Genomic DNA, 22,214 nt, shown 5'->3' on the forward strand with positions numbered 1-22,214 from the left:
AACACTTTATATTAAGTAGAACTAATAACATTAATCTAATAAATTGCCAAATACTTCAGTGGTGCTTTGAAGGGAGCGCAGGAAACTGGGTGTGTTCCCCCTGCTTGTCACCAGAGTTGTGGTTGGGTGTAGCTGTAACAGCTTAGGTTGTTGTGGATGTGGTTGTTGCTGTTCCTCTTTTTGTTTTTGTTGGTTTTTGTCTTTTATTTAAAGCTGCACCAGTGAATATTGGACTGGATGTAAAATGAAAAAAGTTAATCACTCACAAATTTACCACCCAACTCTACAGAGCTCTTCACCCATCTTCATTCTTTTGGTTTCCCGGTCCACAAACTGTGGCCGTAAACCATGTTAAAGCAAATACCTGGTGTCCACAGAGGTAAGCTATATATTTATCTCCAGTGTTGGTTGAGACCAAACAAGAGCTTAAGGAAACGTGAGTTACATTTGTCAGACACAAAGCTCCAAAGAGATGCTCGGAGTATGCTGGATGTGTACATAAGCAGCTCTTTGCTAACAGTATGATTGTGTCCTTAGCTTGTTCTAGTGACCGCCAGTGGCCATAAAAAAAAATCATTGAATGGAGCATTAAACCCCACTTTTCAATTCAGAAAAACATTCAAAAGTCATTCAAAACAATGGCAAGTAAAAGCCAGGAAAATGCAAACTAATGTTTAATTAAAACTAATCCCCAAAGACAGTAGAAAACATATACCTGATTGGGTCAGTAAGGCTGACAAGATGGATTACAACACTGACCTGTGTCAATGCAGCCGATAAGCACAGCTGGCCATTCGAAGTAGTTTGCCTTGTCATTCAGCTGAGGGTGCTCGAAACCTTCTCTGTCCACTTGACCTTGGCCATGTCCTTTTTACCAGTAAACTAAGCAAGTAATACTACAAAAATGGAAGACACTAACGAGCAAAGCTGCCCTGGCCATTTTACACCACAATTACTGCAAAATCTGCAGATTTCACCTGCTAGCTTGGCAAGTGGCAAGTGGCTGAGCAACCAAAAGATATTCTGAAACCTTTTCAAATTGGAAACTCAGGCCCTCTCCACTGATGCCTACCTCTGCAGCATCAGCTTTCCTACCTCCACAGCATGATATCTCAGCTGGGCAGCGCCCACGCATCTCATTCAGCCATCAAACAAGGCAGAGGTGTGTGTCTCAATAAAATGGCCTTCCTGGATCCTTAGTTCTCTGGCTTTCATCCGAACAGAGAAGTGTTGTCAGTGGCAGCTTATCACAAGAGATTAAGGAAAATGAGACAATAACTGAACACAACCACAAAAGGAACAGGGCAAGCCGACCTGGGTGTGATGGGAGAGCCTTTTTGGGGTAGGGTTAGGTAATCTATTGACACCCTGTGAAATAGGCTCCCCCATGTGCTGAGCAAAACCTGGCTCTCTCTCACTCTCTGTCAGTGCGAACATTGCCACAATAGAATAACATATACAGTCCATAGTTGTCTACAATTGTCATTATTATTCATTTTAATTATTATTCGTGTTTCCATATAATGATTTATTTGTGGCAGCATGCCACGTTATCGACTGACCGCCACATATTGATTTTTTGATTTTTTTTTTTTTTTTTTCTACGCTGTTTCAAATGGGTAAACTCCTATTTCATCATAGAGCTTTGATGAATTGATTTACTCAGCCCTTCCTTGGCTTGCTCTCTCTGTCTCTGTCTCTCTCTCACACAAACACAGTGACAACAGACCCATCTCTCATAGTGAGACTGGCATTGAGGAGCACTGGGAGAAATCCTGCCACATCACTGGGTCAGTTGACTGTCAAAAGATCCATATTTTTACCCTCAGTTTGTTTCTTTACCTGCCTCTCTGAGTGTCTGTCATTAAGAGTGTGCAGGGCATGATGCACACTGGGACTGGGCTCAGCCCTCAACATCATTGTTATATATTTATAATGACTATGACTAATAATATGTATTGTATTGTATATTTAATTTTTATTAGTATTGTTAATCCCACCTGTAATATTTTATGTTAATGTGCTATGCTGTGCTTGAACTGAGCAAAACTATCATCACAAACAAAGCAATATTTATTTACATGTATTAATCAGAGCCTGCACAATAATCATTAAAAATCAGCAGGAGGAATGTACAAACTGATGTTTATTCTCTCTCTCTCTCTGTCTCTGCCTCGCTCTCTCGCTTCCCTGTTGTATCCCTTCTGCCTGTGGATTGGTGGATTAGGCCGAAGGTTTTATTTACAACCATGAAAAGCCAGCAGGCAAACAAACTCAACTGAGTTACAGCTTCTGTCAGTCTGTGGATGTCCTCCGCTCGGTATCAGTACCATCAGTGGAGACACCTACACACAACAAATGGTGCTGAACAACAGCTGAGACACAAAGCCTATTTAACAGCAGTCAGTTGGTCAGAGTGAGTGTGTGTGTGTGTGTTTCAACAACTTGAAGCCAAAAACACCTAATGCACTCAAATGTATCAAGTTCTCATTCAGACTGTGGTGTTACTGGTGATAAGTTGCATCAAAAGCAGAAGCTGCTAACATGAGATACCAAGCTTTTCTGGCCTTCAATTTACATTTCTTTTTTTTTTTTTATTTATTTTTTTTTTTTTTATTTCTGTCACAGTTTCACTGTGAGATATAAAATGCATCACGCCAAGAAAAGTAAGACTGACACCAATCAGCTCAGGCAACCACTCACACCGTCAATCTTACATCAGCCCAAAACACATGCTCGCACCACACGACTCGCCTCCCACAGGAGCAGCATCACCTCGTCCGCAGTCTTCTTCCCTTCCACGAAAAACTAACAGGAGGTGTCAGAAGAAACACCTCCTCATTTTCTGTGGGTAATAATCACATACTGGAGCGATCCTGCCATGCAATAAAATTGGATTCTGCTTGGGTGTGTGTGTGTGTGTGTGTGTGTGTGTGTGTGTGTGTGTGTGTGTGCGTGCGTGGTGCATCCCAGCTGTTTACAGAAAAAGTCACTGATTCCAGGAGGTTCAGAGGCCAGATCAATAGGGATTCTTTGGTGGGTGAATCAATAGGGAGAAGCAAAGGTTAACCTGCCTCAGACTCTGTGATGGCTCTATACAAGTATCTAGTACCCCTTGACCTTTAGCATGGCATCATCCTCTACAGCTCACAGCGGCGTGCCCCAGTTTAACCAATCACAACAGCTTCTCCCTTGAGGTGTGACTATCCCAGATAGCTTTTACCGTCTGCAGCATTGCAGTTAAACTATCATCTACCCTTTGACACACATTTTAACATCGTGATTTTTAAATTGGCGCCATTTCTCCAAAATGTTTTATCATTATTGCATTGCCGGGGCTGTGTGGCTCTACCGCAGATTGCTGGTAATATCGGTGATGTAGGCATTTAATTGCTGCAGTAGCTCAGCCGTGATAAGTCAGATAAATGGCTAAAAGGTGAAATCTAAAAGTCTTAATCTACTTGATGTCTCTCATACTGTGGGGAATTATTTTACACCATTCATCACAAGATGTGCTCATGACAAAAAGAATTACTTACTTTTATTCCTACCACATAAGAAGCAGGAAAGAGAAGAGAGAGACTACAATCAAAGAAACAAGTCTTCCTGAATACACGGTGACAATCTTGCTCTTAAGTTGACTCAAGTGCTGCACTTCTAATACCCCAGCAAGATCCCTGAGGTTTTTTAGGCATTTACAGAAAAACCACACAGGGACTGATGTAATGTGTAGCATCAACCAAGCAATCTGATTGGTTGAAACTACACACTACACACTATCCCTTCATTTGTTTTCATGTCAACCTTTGGGGGTTGTGGTAAAATTACTGACCTCTCCTCATTCCCATAGTCTTCTATAGTCTTGATTTGTATGTGAACGTGTTGGTAATAATCACCATTACATTTTTCACACATACAGTGTATCAAAAGTAACACAGAATTTTTTTTATAATGAAGAATGGAGACAAGCTCGCAAAGATATCACTGCACATCAGGGGAAATACAAATTTTACTGAACAATAGAGAAGATCAGGAACATATGTATCTCCAAAATCATGATCAGGGGTGCGGGTGAAACAGTAACGTCCTTTACCACAGAAACTTGTGTTCAGTTCCTGACAGTGATGACTCTGCTTGAGGGAACACTCATGAGGTATTATGTGGTTGCCACTGCATTGGCGAATGCTTGTGGTTGGTTAGGATGGTTAGATTAGGGATCAACAGATTTTTTCTGGGCCTATTTGGATCATCAAGGAGACCGATAACCAATATTTGGAACCTATATGCCAACATAAAAACTAAGACGACTCTCACCATGGTGTCCAGGTGTTTCTATTATTTTGTCCACCCCATTTATATCACTGAAGGCAGGCAAAGTAGGAGAAACATTTCTCTCTGTATAGCAATTATCAGTTGTATGCAGAGGCAGCAAAGTGCCTGACTGGAATTAATTAGTCGATTTTGGCGCTGTCACCATCTGGGAACTGATGCCCCTGTTAGCCTAAAGATGCTCTTTAATTTAATAGTAGTATTATTATTAATAGAAATAATAATAACAACAACAATAATAATAGTTAATAATAATAGTTCTTATTATAACTAATCACTGTACATTTAAACTTACACTAGTTCTGCTCTCTGGTCCTTTTAGTGACTTTCACTAATTCAGCAGTTGTTTACAAGCTGTTCAGATCTGTTAGTTACTTTAGCTTAGAAGTTAGCAATGGCTTCTCTCTCTCTCTTGTTCGGTGTGTCTTGGTTTACTTATGAAGTTGTTCATCAGAGTGTGGTGTTTTTGTTTTGTTGTTTATTACATCTTCAGTGATGTCTGCCGTTTTACCTTCCACACACAGCTCCGGTCACTAACTGGAGCTGCTCTTGTCTTGTCTCGTACACGTGACTTGTAACCAATTAGATGGTGCTGTGGTTGGGACACTGCTCCAGACCAAAGTAGTGACTACAGACAGGGAGAAGCAGCTGCATCAGAGCTAAAAGTGCATTTTTTAAAATTTGTAACGGGTAAAACTGATCAGTATAAGAAAAATGCTTAACAATGCATCCGATGATGCCAAGCCGATAATCGGTCAAACCCTAGATTCTCAGGTGGTGTGTAAACCCCTGACCAAACTTCACTATAATGTTGTCACGTCGTAAAACTGATTTATTTTTCACCTAATATTTATAATGGTTTTGGAAGGCAGAGACAAAAGAAACACAAACATGGACAAACAACTTATTTTATCATTTAATTTGACTTTTGACAGTCTAGCCTCAAGATGTATTTGGATGTTCCACATTCACTCGAAACATCAGAAATTCCAATTCTTTCTGTAGACAGATGTCAACTAACTGGATTATAGATTCTGGGAGGCTTTTTGGCTGAAAGGATACAGCCTTTGTGTTAAATTCAAGTAAATTAAATTTGACATCCCACCATTACATTTCCACCAAAATAATTTTTGCTTATCCATAATAGGTAGTCGTCCGATGATGCATTCAAATGCAAGTCTTAGGAGAAAAGTCTGGAAAAACACAATGTCTTGAATGATGAAAAAAGTGACACTGATCTGAGGTCAAGTCTGAGAGTTCAGGAAAGCTTTGAAGTTTAGTTTCAAAGGATCAGAGGATTGCTGCACAAAATGGTGAATTTATGACCTGCTGCTACACACGGTTACAGATTTTCTTATTTTTATACTTCATATTTTCTTTATCCAGCCTTCACAGTTTTCATTAGAGCTGGGTTTTACTTTTAATTAGTAAAGTTTAGATTTAGTGAGAAGTCTGGTATAATTCACTGCATGCAGAGACAACACACATTACTACTCAGCAATCCATTCAATGCATTTCTGCATACCTGTAGACCAAACACAAAGTCAGTTCAGTCACAGCACTTTCCATTTTCTTCCAGTGTGAATGTCACAAGGACTGCAGAGCGCACACATGGGAACACTAAATTCCTGTGTAATCCTCTCAGATGCTTGTGCTCCGTCAAATCTGAACACTGACAGTGCATTTAACTGGTTCATCTCAGACAATGTGTCGCTGCTTTTGAACATCTTTGATACCCTGCACCTTCTTTATATGCAGGAGTACAAGTCTTTCATGTGACCATAGACATAACATTTTAGTCAATTTGCTTGTGTTCACACAGTTCAGGTATATTTATTGAAACCCAAGGACCCTCTGTATGTGTTCAATACATTTGACTTCTGAGCTTGCCAAAGAACACAAAAATATAACAGAGGCAAGATCTGGAACTGTGACATCTTAATCAAAGGCTGCTGGAAAAGCACATTTGCCTTAATATTTTTCCATGGATCTAAGGAGAAAAGAAGAAATAGAGAAATGGACTGTTCCATTCATTGTAAGGCTCACATACACCATGTGCTGGCTGTCAAGGTCAGACAGAGAGAAAAAATCTTTTAGCTTTAGGTTATACTGATGCAATCGATGATTCTGAGAGAGTTTCAGCTGGAAGGTTCACGTGGTTAGCAGCCTTTAAAAAGAAAGCTGTGACGCACTACACAAAACCTTCCCTTGACTTTTAAACAGCCAATTATTTAAAAAGGAGTATGTCAGTCTGTTTATGTGTGTGAGGGGGAGAGAGAGAGAGAGAGAGACGGAGAGAGAGAGGGTTAAGAATATGTGTGGAAAAGCAAAAGCAGCTCCAGCCATGCAATCACAGAAAATGACACATGACATTTCGAACTCACTTTGTTCCATATAGCAATCCTCACTGTAAATTACCAAACCAATCACCCGTGACTACTTCTTTCTCCTCCTTCCCTCTCTGCAGGCAACACGTGTGAGCACAGGGACAAACCTTCTCAGCATGATCTAGCTGTAAAACCAGTTACATATTTCAAGGGCAAACGCCACATGTGACCTTGGGATGCACTCCATGCAGGAGAGGTGAAATTAAATCAATGGGTTGCCTGCTAATGGAGCCAGTAAGAAGATTCCAGAGAAGTGTCGTTAATACGGCTGGCCTTTCGTTTGACACCTTTTATCTCCGGTGGTGCTGTTCTCGATTTATTTGTGGTGCCATCTACACTTTTTAACCAAGCCTCCTATAGATTAAATAAAAGTATTGAATTAAATTGATATTATCTCAGCCCATGGCCATTTGTTTGTACCTATTTTACAAATGATAGGATTTTAATGTCAAGATCAGACCGCACGCACCTTTACCTGAGACCTGATACACCTGGATCAAAAATGAGCATTGGGCATGACAATTGCTCACTTTATCCAGATCAGAAGCATTATATAAAATTAATCATAAAGGCAGGTGTCACCCTCTGTACACCATATGTGTGGTGCTGACCCACATACTCACCCTCTTCCTATCAATAAAATGAAAGACCTCTGTGTGACGATGATCCAGATTCACTTCCATTCTTAAAACTGTGATTATATATGCAAGCATTTGTTGTCAGTGCCGTCAGTGAGCACCTGTGCAAGTTGTGAAAGAGGGTGAGCTATAACTGGTGGGGATCCAATGTGCGTCACAGCCAAATCATGGCAAGACTCAACTCAACACAGACAAAAACTAAAATTACCACCTTGTGGTTGTATCCCTCCGCCAACCACCCAAATTGCGGGAAATATGGTCACAATCTCCCCTTCCTGAGTTACAGCGTTGAATAATGGCCAGAAGTGTTTTTGCAGAACATTATGATGTCACAGTGAAGTTGACCTTTGACCATTTGGATAAAAAATGTCATTACTTCATCATTTTATTCTTCTGTTTTATCCTTATGTCCTTATGTTAGAGTTATGGCCAAAAACGTTTTGTTAGGTCACAGTGGCCTTGACCTTTGACCACTAATGTCTAATCAGTTCATCCTTGAGTCCAAGTGAATGTTTGTATCAAATCTGAAGAAATTCCTTCAAGGTGTGACTGAGATATCACGTTGACAAGACTGGGACATGAAACAGACATACAAACTCGAGAACATAATGCTTCCAGCCCTGACTGTCACCGGCACAGAGGCATAAATATTGTGTTGTCTGGTACCAGCATTTATCCCACAGTGATAAATAAATTACTCTGAGGAATTGAAAGAAAATGCTTTTGCAATGGTCTTGAGTGCCCTAGTGCAGATATTGCATTTTGGAGTATGACTTTGAAATGTTTAAGCCGAACTGTCATGTTTGTTTACCACACCTGTATTAGTTATTACACATTTTTTATATGTCAGTTATATGTCAGCTGATAAGGAATTCAGTGCCCAAAAAGTTGACAGGACAATTGGTCATATCAACCCACCCTTATTACTTCAAACCAGATATTTATGAAGAGTTACTGTCTGCTGTAAGATCTGAGAGGTCTTATCTGAAACCACATGCGATGGCTGAGTTCCATACTCTCCCCTACATGACTGTGTTGATGGCGATATCAAAGTGAGAGTCACGCTTTGCCCTGCCCTTGATCTCTCTTTGCCTCGCGGATTGAGTCATCCCTTATGACACGTAAGAGACTATAAAATGTTGGGACAAGGCGTCTGTGTCAATAATTAATGAATGTGTCCATTTAGTCAAAGAGTGATAAGATGTTGTAACCCCTTTCATCTGTCTTGTTTGCTCTGTGCATCTCCCTCTCACACTGCTTTCCTTTAAATCACAGAGGTCATATTTTGTTAGAAGAATTAGCTGAAAGCAAAGGAGAGTCCTGACTCACTTTGCCCAAAAGCAACCAGAATCTGACAGTCAGACTTAATATTTAACACCTCGCCAACCATTTGAGGGATGGATCGCATCAAACTGAAGTGGGAGTCAGGGTTGGAGAGCAACAGAAAGAAAAAAGAAAAGAAAAACCTAAGCCCAGAGAAGCAGACACTTGCCTGATGGGATTTTAAAACCAGAGCTGCTAATGAATAGCGTCAAAACCCAGCCAAGATGGGAGTGCGAACATGAACCTGCATGTTTGAAGCAGGAGGTGAAAACTGCACCGCCATATGAGACCCTGTAAAAGTCGACAACAACCGCTGTGTTCATATGACTACATTGCGCCGTAGCTCATGTATGTAAGCAGCGTGACGCCGCAATGAAGCCAGCCATGAAATTGATCTCAACACAGAGACCTTAAGAGCAGTTAGAGACTCCGCGGCTGCTCCTGCATGCACGTACGCACACAAACGCACTCGGAGGGACAAGAGAATGCCTTAAAAGATGAAAAAAGGACCTGAGGATATTAGTAAAGCAATGAGAGCTGACCTTCCACGCTCAGGAAAGCAATATCCAACTGACACAGAGCTGAATGCAAATCAACAGCCTCGGTAATAACTGGGCAGCTTCAGCTGTGCTTACATGCACATTTCCATTTATTCAGGCATCTGTTATATGACTGATTTGGCTGTACTCTACTGCCGTGTGCATACAGCTGACCGCCGCCAGACCCATTTAGGTGCTAATGAAAGTGCAATAAACCTAGTGTGGGTGCCATGTGTATGTTGGTTTTTTTGGTGGTGGTGGTGGGTGGGGTGGGGGGGTGGGGTGGGGTGGGGTGGGGGGGGGGGGGGGGGGGTTGGGGGTCACATTTTCATGAGGTGCATTTATCCATGGCATTTTCTTTTCCGGAGAGGTTGAGAAGTTAAAGTGTCAATTTTAATGAGATTGTGAGAGCTGGTTTTAGTCAGGAGATTTCATTTGCAAGACGTAGCTTCAAAATGAGGGAAAGCATTTACACGTCTCTGTCAATCAGTTACTCTTTGTTTCCTGCAAACCATCACTCTCAATATCTTTACTTGCCCTTGGAGACCTGATGCATTTAGCAAATCAATATTTCATATTGATTGGAATCAATCACAAAACATATCATCCAGTGCAGTCAATTAATGTTGAGTATGTAGTTTACATGAATGAAAATGAGATAGATATAATATATATATATATATATATATATATATATATATATACATATCCCTGCACAAAGCAATTTCTGCTCATGTGCTTTATATATAAATTTGGAGTAGTCAATAATGTGAGAATTTGTATGTATATACATTATATGTGTATACACACTACTATGCATTCATGTGTGTATTCCTGTCTTCTTTCCCTCTGTTGATCAGCATTCCTCCCCTCTTCCAGTCCGCAGCAGCCCTCGACCAAACCTCCCAACCCAGAGTAACACGGCAAATTTGCAAGAATACATTATTAATTTCCCGTCAGAAATGGCAGCCGCCTCCTATGACAAGTGCTCCTCGTATTCCTTTTTTTTTTTTTCTTTTTCATTTTCATTTTTCATTTCCTGTAGTGCACCTGAGACACAAATACTCGCTCACTGCTCCCCCTCTGCGCTCCCAACCCTCTTTCCTCCCACCTACGTGGCCTCGCTGGCATGTCAGCTCCCCATCCGCCCCACCCCAACCCACCCGCACCACAAACACACAGACATAGACTCAACATTACACCTTGTCATGCTGTACTCTGAACAGAACACCAACACAGAATCATTCTGTGATTGCATTATGCTGGTCATCTTGCCTGCAGATCACAAAAAAAGAAAAATCTCTCTCTCTGTTCTCTCTCCTCTCTTCAATCCTGAGCCCCCCGTCACCTTCAGCTTTTTATCTGAGAGGCTGTTTTCAGGTCTCGATTCCCTGCTCCATCCAGGTACACTCGGGGTTGTGTGTGATCCTGGTGATAGAGAGGTAACAGTGACAAGGGTCTCCAAACACAGCCAGTGCCACAGAAACTCAGTGGACTGCAACCCATTTAGAAAATATACCACAGATATATTCAATTCAGGCCTCTTTTTCTGTGGATTTACTACATTGTTATAACGACCATTTCAACTGTCACACAGACTGAACTGAGAAGCTTTCTTCTTTCCTTCCCTCTTGTATGAGTGTATAGGAAATATATGGATCAACTGTCAGTGTCAAATGTTCAACCCAAGTTGTAGAAGAAGCTTAGTTAAGCCAGAGTCTAACAGAGAAATCAAACTCTGTTTGGGATACCGAGAGAGTTCAGTGTCTCTCATCAAGTTGAGTTCCAAGAAAGATCCTGTTCATGCTGCTGAATAAAAGACTACAACAATTGAGATTTTGATGATGTTATAAAGTGACTTGACAGTTAAAATTGTTTGGAAGTTTGGCTTATTGACCACCTTACTTAATATCCACACACATAATGACCTATAAAGCAGCTCTGTGTATTGAACGTGTGCTTCAGACTTGATCTGAACTCCAACACAAAGAGCTGATGCCTGACTTGAATGTATAAAAGTCAAATCAAGTGGGCACATAAACAACAATTTGTCTTCTTTAAAAAACCCACAAATGGTGGCTTCATTGTCGTGTAGCTGGAGCATGTTAGCTATTTTTGTATATGTAATTTGGTAATATTCACTGACCCTAACTCATATCACCCTCAGACCAATAGGGCTAGTCGGTGCTGCACAGTGTTCAGTCGCACCACTATGGCTCACCCATGACCCTAAAAGGATAAGCGGTAGAGCTAATAAACCCAATGCCAAAAGGGAACCTGATAGCATTAATGAGGCAATCTGCAAACTTCATCTAGTGAAGGTGGCAGCATCTGCAGGTAACACTTCTAATCTACAGATATTGAGCTGACACACGTCTGTTCTTGTAAAATGTCCAGTGCAATCAGCAGCACCGGTGTTATCACGAGTTTGTTCCCCAGTGGTAAAATTTCTACACTGTGGCATCCCTACAGACCATGTGTAATCTTCAGTGTCAAAATCATTATCTTTAGTATATTACAATTAGATGGTTAAAATGTGACCATCCCTGATGCAACAAAGCAGTGTATATTATCTATGTCACTCACTTTAAATGAAATACTTCCTTTTAATTTTTTATGCATCCATCGCTTGAAAGGTTTTGCCAAGGCAGCCAGAGACCGGATAAAGAAAAACTGACATGTTAAATGAGAAATTATTGAATTATGTAGCTGTTATGGCTGCAGTCTGGAACATGAGATTTAAAAAGCAAACAACATGTCAAGACAGTATTAACTCCTACCACAACATTAAGCCACAATAACACCCCCAAGCATTAGAATAAATGATAGAGAGTAATGTTCTTGAGGGATTTATCCTTCAAAGTAAAAGTTTGATAGAAGAGCAAAATGTATAAGCAGTTATACTGACAAAATGTATATATCTACAGTACCAAACACTTAATTAGGAACACCTGAACACCTGTTTATTTATGCAATTATCAGCAAATCATGTGGCAGCAGTGCAATGCATAATATCATCCAGATACAGGTGAGGAGAAGGAGATTCAGTTAATGTTCACATCAAACATCATAGTGGGGAGAAAATGTGATCTCAGTGACTCTGAGCAGGCCGTGATTGTTGGTGGGAGACAGGCTGGTTTGAGTATCTCTAAAAAAGGCTGATCTCCTGGGATTTTCACCCACAATAGTCTCAAGAGTTTTTAACCAAAAATCATCCCGTGAGAAGCAGTTTTGCAGACAGAGATGCCTTGTTGAGGAAGAGAGGTCAGAGGAGAAAGGCAAGACGGGTTGGAGCTGACAGAAAGGCTACAGTAACTCAGATAACCACTTTTTACACCTGTGGGGAGCCTATCAAAATGCACAACATGTCAAACCTTGAGGCGGATGGGCTACAACAGCAGAAGACCACATCGAGTTCCGCTCCTGTCAGCCAAGAACAGAAACCTGAAGCTGTAGTGGGCACAGACTCACCAAACACTGGACTGTTGAGGACTGGAAAAAAGTAGCCTGCTCTGATGAATCTGGATTTCTGCTAAGGCACCCAGAGTCAGAATCAACAGCATGACTTCATTTGGACTGGGATGAAATGCTTATCTGCCGATTGGGTACTATTACATTACTTGGTGCCGATATGTATTGCAGTTTTTAAGCATTGCCATTTGAAATTTCAATTTATTATGAACTTGTTGAGCTTTATTTCAGCAGCATCATTCTTATAAAACCCTTGGATCTTTCTTAAAGCCATGCTAATGAAAGATTTGTCATTCAGAAAACCACTTCAGAGGACAGTAGGCAATAGGCCAATAAATTATTCTTTTGTTAGTTAAATAAAGTATTGTTATTATAAAGTTACAGCACTGTTGTAATGAAAAGAATCAGAGAGGAACCACTGATACTTTTATTATGAATTATTAAGGCGCCAAGCTCATCTCAGGCCAAACCTCCAGCCACTGAACAAACCAACAGCCCTCTGGTTCACACACCAATGCTAACAAGCTAGCTCCCAGGCTAACTGCTAGCTGTTATTACATTAGCTCAGTGAAAATAATAAAACAAATATTGATTCAGCAATCAGTATGAAAAAAAAAGAATTGCAATATTTGAAGTGAATTGATTTCACCCCTACAATTCTTGGATCCAACCTGCCATGTGTCAACAGTCCATGCTGTTGGTGGTGGTGGTGCAATAGTTAATACAAATCAATCTTGAGTATTGTTACCGTCCACATGCATCCCTTTATGACCACATAAAGGCTACTTCCAGCTTGATGATGCTGCATTTCATAAAAACAAAAGTCCTCTCAAACTGGTTTCATTACATCTTGTGGAGTCCATGCCATGAAAAACTGAGGCTGCTTTGGAGGCAGAGGGAGGTCGTACCCGGTTTAGTATGGTGTTCCTAATAAAATACTCAGTGAGTGTATGCTTCCCTTTATAACAGTTTGTTGTGGTGAACCAGTATTAAATTGAGTCAGTAGCTTCCATGGTTTTACACTATAAATACTTGTGCAAATACTTGTGACTGTGTATGAATCTCATTTATTTCTTCATGATAATCAGTGGCTAATTAGTTGTCACGATTTGTTTATGACTCTTAGCTCACCATTTCGCCAACCATTGCACATCCTTTCCTTCTCGTGTGTCATTGGCTGAAATCTGCAACATGAGTAGTAGACAAGTGACGAATAAAAATTAGATTTATCCAGTTTGTTGTTCATTAGCATTGTGGCTGTGAGAGGAGCGATGATTAGGGGGCGGCACTGGCTTTGCATACAGCTGCAAAAAGTCCACAAGTTGTTTGACTGAATATTGAACATTAATTGTCATAAACCATGGTCTCCCTTCAACCCAGTTTTCCCATCAATCAAATTGGTCCTGACTAATCAAGCTGTTAAAAATATTTTTTTTTCTCCACAGACGGATCTTTTTAATGCATTTATATTAATTCATTATTTCTATCTCATTCATTTATTCTGTCACTGGCCCCCGTGGCACTGTTGTGGCAAATTAACGGCAGTTTGCAAAAAGACACATACGCACTTTAGCAAAATTGACAACAGTGACAGATCTTCATTAAAATAATAACACAGTGTTTATGCACAAACTCATTGGCATGCATACATGCTCTGTTTATCAGAGGGTGTCTTTGGCAATAATGTGATTATTTGCAAGTGTAATGCAGCATTGAATACGATGTGTTGAGGGGGTAGTAAGAGGACAGGATGGGGGAGGGCTTGTGCACGCTATTTGAAAAAGGATAAAAAGAGGATAAAAAAACAGAGGGAGGAGGGGTAAAGTGCTGATTGGATAATTGAGCATTTCTTTTTGGAGCCTTGCCATAACAATAACTATTCAAACACACTGTGAGTCCAACCCTCCTAAGGGACAGGACAATGATTGTTTACAGGCGATTAGGCAAATTGCTAGCTAAAAATATGTGTGTTTAGGAACAAACAAAAAGTGGAAGAAGACTAATGGTGTTGTTAGGCCACACTTTCCGAAGGCAAGCTCCCATTAATGATCCTAGTAATGGACCTGAGGACCAATGTTTTAAAGATAACGGTTCATTGATGAGGTTAGCAGTATTTAAAACAAAGTTCATATTAAAGTTCACTATTTGGCCTTGAGGCTGTTTCGGTAGGAAAAGCTGTTTGTCCTTCATGGGCTACATGGACTGCAGAGTGAATCCCAGTCCTCATTTTCAGTAGCTGGGCATCCCTGCAAGACATTCACACCCCCATAGAGAAGGTCAACACATTCAGCATAGATAAACCAGTTTTTTTTTTTTTTTTTTCTCTAACAATGCAAGAGCATCAACTGTCAAATACCTGTATATGTCAATGATAATGGTCTAAAAAAATCTCATAGGTTGGGTAGAATTGTCAGATGTATAAGCCATATCATTTCCTTTGTGAATATTATTTTACACAGCACTTATCCACAGTATAATTAAGATGGATGGCATTGTTGTGACAGTTTTAAAACATCACAGGAGATGTGTGGCCACATATCACATTTAATCAAAATACTTATAAGTCAGGATATGAGGCTAAAATATTCTGCAGTAAAGTTAAAGCTATACTTGCAAAGACCCAGAGGAGTCCCAGAGTGATAAAACGGGCTCTAAGATGAAGTTTGGAACAAAGTTCTGACACAAACCTTAAGAGCAGTGAGCATATTAATCATGTAGGGTCATCCAGTTTGCATGGGTGAATTCCTCACTGGGAAATCTCTCATGTCAGGGCTGGTGGCACTCCAGGGACTTGTTATGGTCACTAATTATGCAACTGATTGTGCAGCTCATTTGCATATATATATAAAATGACTATATTTAAACTTCTCTCCCAAATAAAATGGATTTAGAGCAGGTAAGAAAAAGCATCTTTTCGGGAAGCCACCATCTGCAGTGTTTCTCCCTCTTCAGCCTGCAAGTCATGTTTGATGATACTTCTAACAAATGCCAGCAGAAAATAAAACACACCTCAAGCCTAGAGATTCTGTCCAGAAATAGTCCCTGTGCTCATTGAAATCAAACAAAAGAGATGCTCAAGGCCTGACAATATGTAGCTGTAATCATTCAGATTTTATCAGTATTTTAAAAAGGAATGGAGACATCTACTTTGTTGCCTTGGGCACTAAACATAGGGCGTAGATTTCCCCTGCTCAAGCTCAGGGTTCAGCTGTGTGCAGAAACAACAAAGGCTCAAAGGATGCTGAGTGTTACATTATTGAGGTTGCCATGAAACTATATGAGTCAGGTAACCTTGAATTAAAAAAAGGAGGGGACGGTGTTGTAGAACAGAAACATGGACAAAAGAAAGGGACGTACAGTAGCTGTAGTTGTACCTGCTTTCAGTCTTTGTGCTAAGATAAACATCTGCAGGCAGTAGCTTCTGGACGGACATGATACAGGTATCAGTGCAGGAAAGCACAGAATAACAAACATTAAAACACTAAAACAAAGGTGAAGCTGCATTCAAAAACCATACTTTTGCAACCATGATCTTACATTGTGTATGTGAAAGGGCTATCCTAAGGGCTTATCCAGAGCATGAGCCTGGGTTAAGGTGTGGTAATGTTAGAAAAATGCTATGCAATATTAATGGATGTGGGCAGCAAGATTTGTTGTAACTGAGGTGGCTGAGTCTGTGAGCCTTCATACTGTGTTTTTTTGTTTTCCTTTTTTTTTGTACCACTGAAGGAGGTAAATCTGTTCACCAACTCCTCAAACAAGACACAGAGCGCTCTGTGTGAGCATGACGCAGACTTGAGGCAGCTCTTGAGACAGCACTTGAACTTAAGACTAATACAAAAAAGCATAAATAGAGACTAAAGCAGGAACATGCAGGCACACTCACAAATCTGACAGACTAATCCATGAGCAGCGCACTCTTGACAGTAATGACGAGGCACTCAGTTCGAGTGAACACATTCCTATAGGCACCCTCAATATTGTGGCATTTCGACAGCCAGAATAGTTTTGTGGGGGATGGCATGAGCCAACAGAAAGTGCTCGGAGGCAGCGCTCTCGTCTGGGGATGAAATCTGCTCAATGTCCTGGAAGGCTGCACGGCTTCAAGGACAAGCCTCCGTCTGAACACAATGAGCTCTCAGGCTGCTCCTGTCAAGCCAAACTTTCAACATTGTTGTGGACAAATCCGTAACCCGAAATTAGCGCTCTGTCGGGGAGAGGACATGATAAGCTGATGAGGCAGTTATCAGAAAATAGACTCAAATTAGGGCTTTTCACTGGAGCTGTAATTTTACAAGAACGGCTAATCGAAAATCTGGGAAGGAGTGTTGTGTAGACTCCAACCCCCTGATGATGTGTGTGTGTGTGTGTGTGTGTGTGTGTGTGTGTGTGTGTGTGTGTGTGTGTGTGTGTGTTCCTTGCTCTTACATTCCAGTGAGGATGTGAGGACCATGGCTAGAGGCAGCTTTTTCAGACCTGGTTTTAGGGTTCAGGTTATAGCTAGGTTCAGGTTAGGGTTAAGGTTAGGTACTTAGTTGTGAAGGTTAAGGTTAGAGTAAGGGCCTAGGGAACGCATTCTGAGGACGACTGCCCCCACGGGACGGTGGGACAAGTGTGTGTGTGTGTGTGTGTGTGGCAGTGTCAAGACCTATTGATCAAACAATTATTTTCTTTTAGAGACATGATTCATGTAAATGGGAAAACAAAACATTTATTTAAGGTTCAAGGTCAACTTAGCTGCAGGATTTATTAAAAAGCAAAACCAGGGATAATTGGTAATCTATTATTATCATTTTAATATTTTAAGCCAAATTATTCTCACCTTTTTTTTTATCAGTCTCCTTATTCATTTATTCACGTCTCATTAAGTTACAAGTTTTAGACATAAGACACTGTTGGTTTTGGGGTAAAGAGTGAAAACACTTCTGAAGTTTGATGATTTTCACGTAAAACTAACAACGCCTCATTCCCGTTTCAAAAAACTGCAATTTACTTTAACGGCAGTGGTGATTTTCAGGCAACTGGTATTCAGTAAACATTTGAATATTCTTCAAATATAATGAAAATTCCTCTCATCAAACTGAGAATTAATCTTAATATCAAAGGTTCTGATGAAGCAGGAAAAAGTTGTTGCTTTTGACCGTCAAAAACAAAAGTTTAAAAACACATTTTTATGCCCAGCTCACTCCCTCCCTCAGTCATGGTCGATGCAGATCATTCCTGCTGAGTGCAGATATTTGGACTTGTTTGTTATGGTTGAAGTGTATCACTCACCGAGGCTCTGCTGCGCTGCATCACATGAATTAATGATGAATGGAAGAAGAGATGGAAAGAGAGAGGGAGAGAGAGAGGGCAGAGAGACGCAGAGAGATGACAAACAGATGGACGGGAGAGAGAAACAAACCTGAGTCTGAGATCAGTCAGATACATTGGGAGTGGCTAATTCTGAGAGGCAAAAAGAGAAAAAGGTTGAAGAAAGCAGCAGATAGATGGAAAAAGAGAGAACAAGAGGGAGCAGGAGAGAGTGAGGAAAAGAGAGAGAGAGCAGCCACTCCGTAAATTAGCCCCATGGTCTTATCTTCTCTGGTTGTTTTGTGGCGGAATAATCATGGAACTCATTTGATTACAAGTGTCTCATTGAAAAACATGGGTTTTCATAAGTGTGCAGCCAAATGCTTCAATCACAACTGCATCCCATTTTCTAACTGGGGGTTTGTAATGAGGACTAACTTCACGTCTGGATGATTCATCTCGTCTGACGCACTCCCGGGCAGTCTGACACTTTTGGTGAGTCCTTCTTTTGGAGTCCGTTCCAGGAAATGAATCAACCTTTCGAGTCTTTCGTCGCCATGGCTCTCAGGATGGGAAAGTCAGTCTGTCCACCGATGTGTCTGAAGGTCACTCTTTTGTGTAGACTGAATTATCTCAACAACTGTTGGATGCACTGTCATGAAATTTTGTACAGACATTCATGGTGCCCAGAGGATGATTCCTAATGACTTTGGTGATCCCCTGTCTTTTCATCTGGCACCTCCAGCATGTCATGATATTCACGTATTCAGCAAAATACTGTATCTCAACATCCATTTGATGGATTGGCACAATAGTTTTAAAGACATTCATGGTTTCCAGAGGATAATCAACATGGAGATTAACATCACTTTCGACAGCCGTGTCACAGCAAGAATGCAACGCAGCATTCAAGGTGTAATAGTATTTTATAAGACGGAGGTTTTGACAAAGATGGGTTTTTAGACAAGTTATAAAACTCTTTAGCTGACCAGATGCTGGGTGAAGGGGTATTCTATTTTTGTACAAAATGAACTACCAATTGTTACTGACAAAACTGTCCATTAATATGTGTCAATGACATCATGAAAAAAAATAATAATTTGCTATTTGTGAGTGACAGTTCATTCTTGACCTTGGTAATTGTAGTTTGACAAGATTATCTTAACTCAAGATCCACTTACTAGCTTTTCCAGAGCTTTAAACCACCGTCTTCATCTCGAAATGCCCACCCGGTGAAATTACCGTAATGACACCTATATGCCTAAAGCACAAGGTCTTAGCTTTCAGAAACCGTTGGAATTTTCCGATTGCTCAAACCGTGACAGAGTTACGGTAATCCAAAGTGTGCCTGCGCAAATGTGTCGTCGACGACACACTCGTTTTTAAAGGGTTAACTGCAGTTTGCTCAGATGTCATGGAGATTGGGTCAGTTGTCTACACGAGTTAATTATCCCTGATGGGAATGCTTTGGAATAATCCAAAGCTCCCAAAAAAGATTGGAAGTTGACCTTAAGTTAAGAGTGTTTTGTAAGAAAAACATGTCTTTATCTGACCGCTTTCTAAATCCCAAAGATGTTATTTACTATCGTAAAGGATTAAGGAAACATCTGGGCCTATTTTTTAAATTTTTATTTATTTATTTATTTTGCCATTTTTGCTTAATTGATTATTTATTTACCAAAGTTGTTGCAGATGAATTTTCTGATTATCAACCAGCCAATTTATCTACCAATCATCTCAGCTCTACTGAAAAAGATTCACATTTTTGGTTAAGCTGGACAAGAGGGCTATTTTCAACCTTTTAAACTACTCCTGTCCTAACGAGTGTTGGCCTTGTACGATATTGTTCACAGAAGGAATTGCTTTGCCTAATCAACCCGGACAGAGCAAATAAACAACATGCCCACAATGGAAGACAACGGATCCAACAATAACATGAAAGAAACACAGATATACTATTGCCTGTGACTTCCAGAAGAGGTGAGCTGCTAGGACTACAGAAAGGTTGTCACTCCTGTCTGTAGCATCCTTAGAAAATGTTTTAATAGTTGTGGGTGATGTCAAAGTTTGTGTGTGTGCATTACTGCGAACACTGCCCAGTCCCTTCCACTAATTATTGCAGCAGGAATCTTTTACCTCAAAGCCTGCTGGGAAAAACATTCTGCTCAGGACGCACAGCTCATCTGCCGGCATATTTTACTCTCTCCCTGTAGAGATGTCTCATAAGATGAAAATGAAATATGAGAGTAATCAATATCTGAGTGGTTTTTTTATGTCTCATGAAGAGTAATTACCATAGGCACATCCAGAAGAGAGTGTGATTTTTATTACCAAGGAAACATGCTGTTGTCGTTTATGTCTCTATTCACTGTCAAACTTATCTATAAAAGGGGTTTTTATATCTCAGCTGCAGAACAAATGAAACGGTGCTGGCATATATATTTGATTCCAACTTGTTGGTGTGAATGTGTTTGTTTGTTTGTTTGTACATTCCCCTAAAGGCTTACAGAGGATGCTGCTTAGACTTATTATAAAGTGTAAAATCGTACATACATGCAGGATTTCTGCGCTCTTAAGTGCCAAGACAAGATTTACAGTTCTCTTCTGGCTTATTCCTCCATCGAAAGCAGAAAACAAACACTTTTTAAAATTCAGTCCTTGCAACCACTGGCTTTGCCCAGATGGGGAAAAATAAACATTTAGATGCATAGTTTTGTGCAGAAAACAGATAATTAACAATTCTGATCACTGAATGACAATCATTTTAGGGTTTGAAACGTTTAGCCCATTAGGTAATTATTTGACTGACAGAAAATGAATCTGAATCTATTTTGAGAACTAATCTTTTGATTAATTTTTCAAACAAAAAGCAAAATGTTCCCCAGTTCCAGCTTTTCAATTATGTGACAGGAATCTGAATATCTGTTGGTCAGACAAAGCAAGTAATGTACTGATGCCACTTTGGGGTCAGTAAATTTTCACCTTGTATTGTATGGACCAAATGATTAAAATATTAATCAAGAAAATAAGCAGCCAATTTATTTACAATGAAAATAACTGTTGTAGCCCAAATCATTAAAGGAATAGTTTGACAGTGTGTTAAATAACCTTGCTTGCTTTCCTGTGGTGAGTTAGATTGATGCAGCTCTCATGTCTGTACAGTAAATGAGGTTCCTGGGAGCAGTGGGTTAGCTTAGCTTAGCACAATAACTGGAAATGGGTGGGGGGGCAGCTGACCTGGCTCTGTCCAAAGATAATGAAATCCACCTAGCAGCATCTTTAAAGATCACTCATGAGCATGTTTAATCTTCAAAAATCAATGTGCGACATCGTGGTTTAACAGGCGTTAATGTGTCAGAATATGTCTTTGTTTCTCTGGTTGCCAGGCAACCAGCATCTGGCCAAGAAATACTGTAAATGTTGATTCTTATTTTTGGGTTTTAGATATTGTTTTTTTAATTACCTTGGGCACTTTATAGCCATAAGTACCCTGTTCTCGTGGGTTGGACCACAGACATCCTTGAACATGGCCTTCATTTTGATCTCAACTACACACTGACTGTATCGTGCACAGTTGTGACACTATCGTGCTGAATAAAATCTGTCCACAGACATGTAAACACAACCAAAGTCCTCAAAACCCCCTGTGGTAGTTGTCGCTATAGTAGGTGTCTCCAGGACATAATTTTGCCATGATGACACAGAAGTAGACTCACAAGGTGAAAGTACCAGCCACACACTGTCATGAAACCACTTCAGTTTGACCAACATGTGTGTCTCTCCCTCACAATCATAACTAATTAGTTTATTTTGTTCCAATTCCAATTGCCAAAGTCATTGGATAATTTTCAAGGCCACTTTTCAACAAAAGTCCACTTCCAAAATATCACTCAATATACTTTCCCATGGGAGAGTGTGTCCAAACTTTTGACTGGTACTGTATAGACAATACACAGTTATAAAAGCTGTATTTCGGAGCCTGTGAAATGCCATGTCTTTCTTCAGCAGAGCCTCAGTGTAACTCCCGTTCAGTACATTTCTGTCAGTGAACTGGCCACAGCTTCATCCCTATAACACTGTCTTGTGAATCTCTAACAATTCATGTACCCTCTTTCATTTGGCTGTCTAGCTGTCTGGTGTCTACAGCAAGCAAGCAATCCCTTTAAAAGCCTCTACCAGAACTATATACAGCCAATGGAGCATGGATGATTAAATGCTGTCTGTCTGTGTGTCCA

At 40.3% G+C, this 22,214-nt stretch overlaps 1 long non-coding RNA gene across 1 annotated transcript in view; it reads right to left on the reverse strand.

Moving 5' to 3' along the window:
- Positions 1–22,214, reverse strand: part of LOC139633637 (uncharacterized) — a 273,989-nt gene that overhangs the window by 228,836 nt on the left and 22,939 nt on the right. The gene's annotated exons all lie outside the window — the stretch shown is intronic.

Source organism: Trachinotus anak, unplaced genomic scaffold (genome assembly GCF_046630095.1).
Source record: "Trachinotus anak isolate AG129_WGS33_773 ecotype Australia unplaced genomic scaffold, CSIRO_AGI_Tana_v1 ptg000016l, whole genome shotgun sequence".
Lineage (NCBI taxonomy): Eukaryota > Metazoa > Chordata > Actinopteri > Carangiformes > Carangidae > Trachinotus > Trachinotus anak.